Source organism: Geospiza fortis, unplaced genomic scaffold (assembly GCF_000277835.1).
Source record: "Geospiza fortis unplaced genomic scaffold, GeoFor_1.0 scaffold361, whole genome shotgun sequence".
In the NCBI taxonomy this organism is placed as follows: domain Eukaryota; kingdom Metazoa; phylum Chordata; class Aves; order Passeriformes; family Thraupidae; genus Geospiza; species Geospiza fortis.
Window position 1 is genome coordinate 3,344,858 of NW_005054356.1, and position 10,080 is coordinate 3,354,937.

Here is a 10,080-nt window from a genome sequence, read left to right on the forward strand (position 1 = left end):
ACAGGTGCCCAGAGCAGCTGGGGCTGTCTCTGGATCCCTGGCAGCACCAGGGCCAGGCTGGATGGGGCTTGGAACCCCCTGGGACAGTGGGAGGTGTCCCTGCCATGGCAGGGGTGGGTGAGATGATTTTTAGGGTCCCTTCCAAGCCCAAGCCCTCCATGGATCCATCCCAGGAGCAGGAGAGCCAGACGCCCATGGGCTGTACCCAGAGCCCCCAGAGGTGCCAGCTGTGCCCCCAGCTCAGAGTGGGCACAGGGAAATGCCCTGCAGGGCCTGCAGCAGGGAAGGGCAGAGCAGGAGCCCCCTGGCCAGGCAGGGAGCCCAGCCCTGACCCCACAGAGGGGCTGGCCAAGCCCAGACAGTAAATGTGACCCCAAGCACCTCCCATTGCCAGCCCCTGTAATTTGCAACCCCGTAACAAATGTTCCATCGCTTCTGCTGTGTGTATGGGATCCCTCCTGGCCCTGCAGGGGAAGGATCACTGGGCTCCCTGCAGGCTCTGCTGGAGGCCAGCAGGTCAATCCATGGATAAAGAGCAGGAGGAGAGGGAAGAGCAGGTCAGGCAGTGGCAAAGGTGGAGAAGCTCTGCTTTAAACACTTCATGGGGAATTGTAAAACTTCTAAACAATTTAATAGATTAACTTCCCCTTTCAGTGGCATCAGTAAAACTGAATTATCATCCTCACTTCTAACTGATGCCCAGGCCCAGTAGCCATCCATCAGGGATCATTCCTGATAAAGCAATCAATCCTGCCAGGTGCACGGGGACAAACTGCTCCAGATACCATCACCAAATATCCTGTGCACCCCAGAGCTCTCTGGGAGGCTTTGGCAGTGAGAGTGCATTTGTCTCCCCTTATCTGCTGCAGGAGATGCGGAATGCAAAGGCAGAAAGGGAAATCTGCATTTGATGTGCAGGGGGCAGAGATCAGCCAGCCTGGAGGGTCTGCCCTGCTCAGCCCCTGCCCCACCACAGAAACACACCAAGGGCAAGGGCTGGAGACAAAAGGGAGAGAGAATGGGGGAAAACGTGTTCCTGTTATCCTTGGCTTAGCACATCTCCCATGAATGAGCCAGAATCTCTAAAATCCCAACTGCCTTCTCAGAGATGCAAACTGGACTTCTCTTCTTGACTGCTCCCTGGTACCAGGTGTGGGCTGGATGTTTGCCTTTCTGATCCAGTAAAGATGTGTTTTATTTATCTTTATATGGATCAAAAAGAAGTGGGGAAATCTGTGAAAGTTTCTGTAATTATTTTAATCAGCAATTGCATTTTGTTAAGGTCTGTCCTAATGAGCACAACTATAATTTAAAGAAATAACTCCAAGAACATTCCTTTTACTAAAAATATCCCCATTTGTCCATTTCCACCACAAAACAGGGAGATTTTTGGCAATAGGAAATCGTGTTTGACTGAAACATAGAATAACTTATTTGACAAATTTATAACTTATTTAACAAATAACTTATTTGCTAAAATAAGAACGATTTTAAAATTATTGATTTTCCTGCTCACTGTAGTTGCATTTCTCTATTATTTGACCATAAGGTACAAAATCAGAGCAAGTCTGTTTCTCAGTCAGGTATGAACTGCACTCACACCAAACTCCTTGGATATTTGTGGATGATAATGTGGCCACTGGAGCAAAGAGAAACTTCTCCCTCCAGCTGAGGAGTTGGGATTTTCATCAACAACCAGGTCCAGGGTAAATGAAGAGGTTCAGTGTAGCAGAGTTCTTCAAAGGCTTTCTAGTTGTTCAGCTCCAATTAAAAGTCAATTGAATTGGACATTTAATTCCATTTGTGTCTATGAAAATCTCTCTTCTGTAATGTCCTGGGTTACAATTCTGAAAGAGCTGAAAAAGCAGGGGAACAAAAATGTGCAAAGAATGCAATGCAAGTATTTGTTTTGGGGAGAATTATGGCATTTACAATCTTTAACAAAGAGCATCTCCACAAAAGCGCACACACCACCAGATAATAACAAATTAAGACTTTAATATTTGTATTTATGTGCGTGATCTATCAGCCAAGAAATGGTGTGGTTTTTATGTCCAGAAAACAGGTTTTGTGTGGTGTGCCAAAGGCAGCTGATGGAGGACAGCCAGCACAGCCCTGCTGGTGCCACAAAACTGAGCAGCTTTTCCAGGGAATGAACAGGGGCAGCAACTGGAGTGGAGCTCAGAAGTGATGACAACAGAAAACTCTTCAGGGGACACAGTCTGACTCTGCAAAAGTTACTGACATATGTAGGACAGGGGGAGCAAACACTAACCCTGACTGAGGGTGCTGTGGGGACCTGCATCAGGAGGAATTGATGGGAAAATGCAGAGGTGAGGAGCCAGGCAGGGCTGTGTGTGCCTGCTGCAGAGAAACCTGCAGGGCAGAGCAGGGCAGAGAGACCCAGCAGGGCAGAGAGACCCAGCAGGGCCAGAGCAGGGCAGAGAAACCCAACAGGGCCAGAGCAGGGCAGAGAAACCCAACAGGGCCAGAGCAGGGCAGAGAAACCCAACAGGGCCAGAGCAGGGCAGAGAAACCCAACAGGGCCAGAGCAGGGCAGAGAGACCCAAACCCAGCAGGGCACAGAAACACAACAGGACCAGAGCAGGGCAGCCCTGGAGGGTCCAAGCCCAACATTTCCCCCAAACATCTCAGGGTTTTGTGTCTCTCAGGTGCAGTGAGCAGCCAGAAGTGTCCATGGGGATTCTGATCTGGGGAGAGACTCCCGGGGACTGAAGGATTTCACTCCTGCTCCCGGTGGGGATGGGAGTGAGGGATCCTCATCCCCTGGGAACTGAGCAACATCAGCAGACATGAGCAGAGGTAAGACAAATCTGAACAGAGGTAAGGCTCCCAGCACATTCCCAGAGAGCCCAGGGCAGTTTCTGTGGTTCATTACTCACAACAAACCCGTGATTTCCCCCAGGGCTCTGTTTCTGTTCAGTTAAAGAGGGACGCCCAGCATTTCCAGGTGCCCCCAGGTCCCACCCTGCTGGGACCCCCCAGCTGAGCCCCTCTGGCACTCTGGCTGCAGGGCTGTGTGCTGAGAGCCTGGAAAACCCAGCTCAGGCTGGAAAACCCAGCTGGCACTGAGCCTGGGACAGGGCCTGCAGATGCACTCAGCAATAACCTCCCATTTGCATACAGCAGGCTGACTTCTGGCATCAGTAACTTTCCCTTGAAAATCTGATCCAGACTGTCTAGACAAGTCAAAAGGCTCACTTGTGCTTAATCTTTTATAATTTATTATTTTGCCTTCCATTCAGATTAATTTGGAAAGGGCTCCTAGCAAAGCTGGAGTGCTGGGAGGATGTGATTTTTGTAATTTTTGTGATTTTTGTGATTTTCCAGGCCCCTCACACAATCCCCTGCTCAGGTCACACAGACCCTTGGAGTTGCTCTGGAGCTCACACACACAAACCCAGCCTCATAAATCTGGCTCTACCTGCTGGCATGCACTGTAGACATCCCCAGTCCATCCAAACACACACATTTGCTTTTTATTTCCTTCTACCTCTTTTGTTTTTTTTCAATAGGAGCATTGTAAATGTTTCAGCAGGTGAATACTGTACAGCTCAAAGAAATCTAAATGTGCCTCGTGTTTGCTAAGCAAAGATACCCTGGCAAGACACTGACACACCTTTACAAGGGCCTGTCTCCCTCCTTCTTACTCAAAATAAGCTTTAACAAATATGACATCTGAAAATTAAAATGTTTGTTCTGAAAGTAGTAGCCAGGATCATGGCTAATATTTATGTGATCACTAATATTTGAATTTTGAATAATGTATACTTTTATATATATCCACCAAAGGATGCAGTGTGGGGTTAAAGTAAAGTCACATTATTTCCCCTGTAACAAGTGCAGGAGCAGCTTTGTTTGATGAGCCACTTGCAGGGATGCAATAGCAGATTACAGATTAATTCTCTTTTTTTCTGGAGGTATCCACGTGGGGCTCTCTGCCTTTGCACTCACGGGAGGTCCAGATTCAGAACAGCCTCTTTTAAAAGCTGGGTTTGAGCAGCTCCTTCCCGAATCCACGGATTTCCAAAGCTGCATTTTGAGCCTTAGAAAATATATTTGAAATACTGGCTAACATAAATCACCTTTTATCCAGTAAAAGTGCACAAGTTGAGGAGAAGGGCCCTGTTCCTGAATTATTTGTGTAAGTTCTTGTTAGCAGAGGCGTGGGAGGGACTCCATGCTTGGACAATTCATGGATATTTCTGCCTGAAGAGGAACATTCCCATCAGTTGAGCCTGCAGCTGAAATCCTTTGCTCAGACTGTAAAGGGAGCCAGAGTGCTTGGCACTCCCTCCCAACAGAATGCCATCAGCCAAGCAGCCTGTGGCCAGTCTGCAGCCCTGCCTGAGCTTCCAGCAGGGCTTGCACAGCTCCTGATCCAAACTGCAGCCTGAGCTTCCAGCAGGGCTTGCACAGCTCCTGATCCAAACTGCAGCCTGAGCTTCCAGCAGGGCTTACACAGCTCCTGATCTAAACTGCAGCCTGAGCTTCCAGCAGGGCTTGCAGAGCTCCTGATCCAAACTGCAGCCTGAGCTTCCAGCAGGGCTTACACAGCTCCTGATCTAAACTGCAGCCTGAGCTTCCAGCAGGGCTTGCACAGCTCCTGATCCAAACTGCAGCCTGAGCTTCCAGCAGGGCTTACACAGCTCCTGATCTAAACTGCAGCCTGAGCTTCCAGCAGGGCTTACACAGCTCCTGATCTAAACTGCAGCCTGAGCTTCCAGCAGGGCTTGCACAGCTCCTGATCTAAACTCCAGTTGTAAATAATTGCAGGTGAAATATGCACCCTTAATTATTGTTTTGCTCACACACCAAAAAAAAAAACCAACCTGCTGGCATTTGATCCTTCCCTTTCTCTTGTTTTTATTGCACAGCACAACCTTCCCACTGCACTGTGCACAGACCTTTTACCCTTTGAGCCTCCAAAGGAGCACCAGGCCCAGGGAAGGGCCCCAGTTGCTGTGTCCAGGGGAGTGTGCAGATCCTGCAGGAGGGCAGGAGCAGCTCTGGGAAGCTCCCTGTCCTGCTGGAAGTGCCACTGGGGTGTTTTGTGCAGAACATGTGAGATGCTCTGCGCAGAGATGTGCCCAGGGTGCTGCCAGCAGCTCCAGCAGGGACAGGGCAGTGTGGGGCTGAGCAGGGCTGGGGAAGCTGCTGCTCTCCTCAGCCCCAAACGCTGCCCTGTGCATCACACACAGCTTGGGCTGGCTGTGTTCCCAGCTCTCCTGCCAGAGGTGGCTGAGGAATTCTCTGTTCAAGAGAGCAAACCCCATCCGTGCCTTCATCTCCACTTTGCCAGAGTCCCTAATTAAGGGGGTGCTGCTCCAGAATGAGCACTCACAGCCACACTGAGGCAAGGGAGACGTCTCTTGTTCCTCTTCACATGGATAGGATTTCTAAAAATTCACTGTAGTAATCACAAAGAGCTGCTGCAGAGAATTACTTGAGAAAACCTTCTGAGATTTCAGCCTACCTGGTCCCTTTGTTTCATAACTAGACTGAGCATAATGAATGCAAAAATTCTGTGAATAGAGCTCAGCAGGGCCTACTTTTTTCTCCTGGCTCCTGTGATAATAATAATTTGGTTTTATAGGTGTCTATCCTCAGACCCCGGCGAGGGAGCAATCTTTACTGAGTCATGAACTTTCACATCATTAAATCCCTCTACATTTATTTTAAACATATCAAAAGTGTCAAGTAACTTTAGATCCACTAAATTTTATGTGCTCTGGGTGGAATGAAGTTTGGCCACTGGGGAAAAGGAGTGGAATAGTTTCCTGAGCAGCTGGGAAGGGATTTGGGAGCAGAGCAGCAGGTCCCCTGTCCAGGACGAGTGTGCACAAGGACAGGAACCTGAGTAATCTCCTCCCAGGCTGAAGGGAATATTAAACTCTTCTGTCAGTTGGATCTATATTATTTATGGCCCTTTTTTTATTGTTGTTGTTGTTGATTTCAAAAAATATTTCTTTGTTGGTGCAACGCTGACTCCCGATAGAAAGTGATGAAATGCCCAATATGTTAAAAAACCTTATCACTAAATCAGAGGCAGAACTATAAATTTGGGCTTTTGAAACTGAACTGACTGTTGAGGATCATTTTGCTCCTGAAATATTACAGCAGTGATCAATTTGCTGTAAAATTAAGCAGTTTAGCTCTGCAATCTATAGATGGAAAACATGTTGTTCTTGAGCAAAGTTTATGCCCTGCCCAAGGGATAAATTAAATTTTATGGGTAAGACATGCATTATTATACGCTTATCTGTTTAACATATCATTCTTTTCCACATCAGTATTATAAATATTTTTAATCATACATTTGATCTCTTGTGCATATAGTGATATGGTAATTCCCCCTGCCCCCCTCAAAAACACAACCAAACACAGCTAATTCATCACAGAACAGGGGAGAATATTCTAATCTTCCCCAGAAACATGCTGAAGGGAAGCTGAGCTCTTGGAATTGGGGCCACTTTGCAATCCCTGAGTGGGATAAAATTTTCCTGAAGGAAGGGGTGGAACTGCGTTCCCCATTTTTATGACAGGTGTTATTATTGAATATTTATCTTACAAGGCTCTAATCAAACCTGGGGGCTGCAGCCCAAGACAATTCAGTCACAAAAGTTTGGCAAAGTGGTGAAATATGTCCATTTAGCAAACCTGTTAACAATTTTATAGATTTCTGCTGTTTTTCCTTGAATTCTTCAAATGAGAGTCAAAGCTCTCAGACTGGCCCCAGCCCTGGCTTTCCAACAGTGGGAAGTGTGTACAGGAATGGATCTTCTGAGGCAGGAGGAGAAGTTGTGAATCCTCTGCCTTTCCCAGAGGAGAGAGTTTTTTTCAAAAAAAAAAACCAACAGGGAGAAAAAAGTGTCTTCAAGATGAAATCCTCCACCTGTGGAGAAAGCATTATTATTTATATTACATATCCACTGTAAATTTACAACTGAACACGTTTGGAATTTCCCACCTGCCAAAGCCATCCTACAGGAGCTGCTCCGTGCCCAGCTCTGGGGAACCTGGGTCAGGACAAACCTGAGTTACTGCAGCAGGGTGCTGGCAAAGCCCAGCCCAGGCACTGAATTCAGCTTGCCACTGTCCTGGATTCCGGAATGAGTCCCCAGCTGGGACAGCAAAATTCCTTCAGACTGCTCCTTGTCTCCTGGAGGAGAGCAAGACAAAGGAGGTGGTTCCAGGCCCAATATCTCACACAACTCAACTACACTTGATTATTATTTGCTTCTCACAGCCTGAAAAGAATCCCACTCCCAGATTTGTCTGTCTCAGCCCTGCTGAAGCTCAGCACTTTCATACATATGTATGGATAGCTTAAGTTTTTATGAGCATAATTTGGGCTTTTCAAAATAGTGACACAATAACAAAGCAAAATTGAGACACGCATGTAATTTGAATACTGATTTGGTTTTATCTTTTCCTGGTGCTGGCACTTTTGATGCTGCTCTTTTCCACTCCAGCTTCCCTCTGCTCTTATTTCCCAATGAATGGAATGAGTTGGGAGGGCACCAAACCCAAACCCAAAAAAACCAAACCAAACCCAAACCCAAACCCAAACCCAAACCCAAACCAAACCCAAACCCAAAACCAAACCAAACCCAAACCCAAACCCAAACCCAAACCCAAACCCAAAACCAAACCAAACCCAAACCCAAACCCAAACCCAAACCCAAACCAAACCCAAACCCAAACCCAAACCCAAACCCTGCTCCATGACCTCCCTGGGATTTTGGAGAGCTGCTGCTCTCTCAGAGTTTCCCACCAGCTCTCAGAGTTGTGTTTTTGATGCTCCTGTCAGACAGGGACACCTCTGGCAGGTGGCTCTGGCCCCGTTCTGTGCAGATCCGAAGCACAAACCCTGATTTTCATTTCTGCATTCCGAGGGTGCTCCAAGGATGTTTGCTGGTTGTGTTTTGGGTCCAACACCCCCAGAGCTGTTTGCATCCCCCTGCAGATGTAGGACAGGATCCCCAGGTGAGCAGCATAGGAACCAGGGCAGTGGCTGGGGCATCTCCCAAGCTCTGAGAACCAGAATGCTGAAGCTCTGACCTGTCTCCTCACCCTTTTTTGAGGTTTCTGAGGCAAACCCCCAGCCCTGTCACACCTGAACAGCAGCACAGAGACCCCTCAGACAGATCTGAGCAGTTCTGTGTCGTGGAGAGTCTGATCCTCAAAATTATTCATTAAAAATACCCACTTAATAATTTCAAAGAGAAAGCTGAAAGATGCTCAGGGGCAATCTGTGAACAGAAAAAGGGGGTTAAATTCACCTAATAAATTATTTGCAGACTGAATAATTCATGGGAAATCCAAGGCACGTTTAGAGGGGTTTGATGGGGGCTGTCAGCTCCTCTGGAATGGGAAGACACCTCAGAACCTGGCATTTTCTGAGGCACCATTCCAGTACAGCAGAATTTCCATGTGGAACCAGACATGTGGGTGAAGTTTCCTGTCCCTGACCCCAGCCAGTGCCTGGTGGCAGAGGGAAAGCCATAAAAAAAACCCTCACAACTGGTTTATCCTGTCCCCATCTCCCTGGGGGCTCCTGGCAGAGGGCAGAAATGGGGATGAAGGGTTGGGTACAGCCAGGACAACCTAGCAGCCGCATCCACGAGCTCAAACTTCACAATGTGAGCAGGTTAAAGTTGAGCAGATGTGAGGGTGCAGGTGTGGATCATTCACTGGCCACCTCAGGGATTGCTGTGCCACAGACAGCCTTCAAATTATCAGACAGAAATGTAAATGAAGATCTAAGACCTTTCTGGGTCTGTAAACACTGGGCTTCATCTCGTGCCAAAGGGTTAAACCCAGCACTAGCACTGGGTTTATTTTAACTTGGGATAAGGTTTCCAAGAGGTCCATGAAAATAAGCTGAGGTTTGTCCAAATGCAATGGAAAACCTGGAATTTTAGCACATGAAGCAGGCAATGAAAGCAGCACATGAAACTTTGTAAACAGAGGTGTTAAAACAAATTTAATAATAGACTTTTTAAACTCCCAGATCACTGTCAGACTATATATGTGTTAAAAGACCTATAAATATATTTTAAAACAATCTATTTTCCTTTCACTTAGCTGCCAAGATCTCCATTAGGAGGTTTGTGTTTCCTTCCAACATTAAAGAATCTCTCTAACATCTGTAGCGATGAGCAGTGAAGAGTGTCAGCTCTGCTTCTGAAACAAGCAGTGCCACCATTTGAAGGAGGAAAATGTGAAATAATGAATATGCTTCTGCAGATCAGGCTGCTGTGTGTGCCAGGAGATGTGCAAAGCCTCGTGCCAGGCTTGATCTCCCTAATTTCTCCTCTCCACCTCTAAGGAGTGCAGGTAATTACGTAAATCTTGGAGAAAGTATTGCCCAGAGATGTGAACCCTGGCTCAAAGAGCCACAGAGCACTGCAAGGGATTGGCTGGGCTGGGGGTTCTCCTCTTCCAAGGGCTGGGCTTTTTTTGGTATAACCGGGACAACCCGGCAGCCACATCCACATGTTTGAACTTTACAATGTGAGCAGATTAACTTTAGTCAGATGTGGGACCAAGTGTGATCATTTACTGATCCAGGTGTGGAACATTTACTGATCTATTCCTTCCAAGGATTGTGGTGGGTGCTCCCCTCCTTCTAGGAGTCAGGAACAGAAGGGGATCCCAGCACAACACGAGCCAGTCTCAGCAGCCATGACTTCAAAAATTATCAGCTTTTTCTCCATGAAGGTTCCCAGGCCAGCAGCATTGGATGGGGGTTCAGGAGGTTTGGGAATTTTTTTATTATGTTATTGGGATTATATTATTATTATTACTATTATTACTACTATTATTATTGCTATCACAGGATAATAGAGTGACCTGCAGTGAAAGGGACCTGAAAGCTCCATCCCTGCCATGGTAGGGACACCTTCCACTGTCCCCAGTGTCCAACCTGGCCTGGGACACTGCCAGGGATCCAGGGGCAGCCACAGCTGCTCTGGGGATTCCATCCCAGCCCGTCCCCACCCTCCCGGGGCACAATTCCCAATTACCAGTCTCCCATCCCTCTGGCACTGGGCG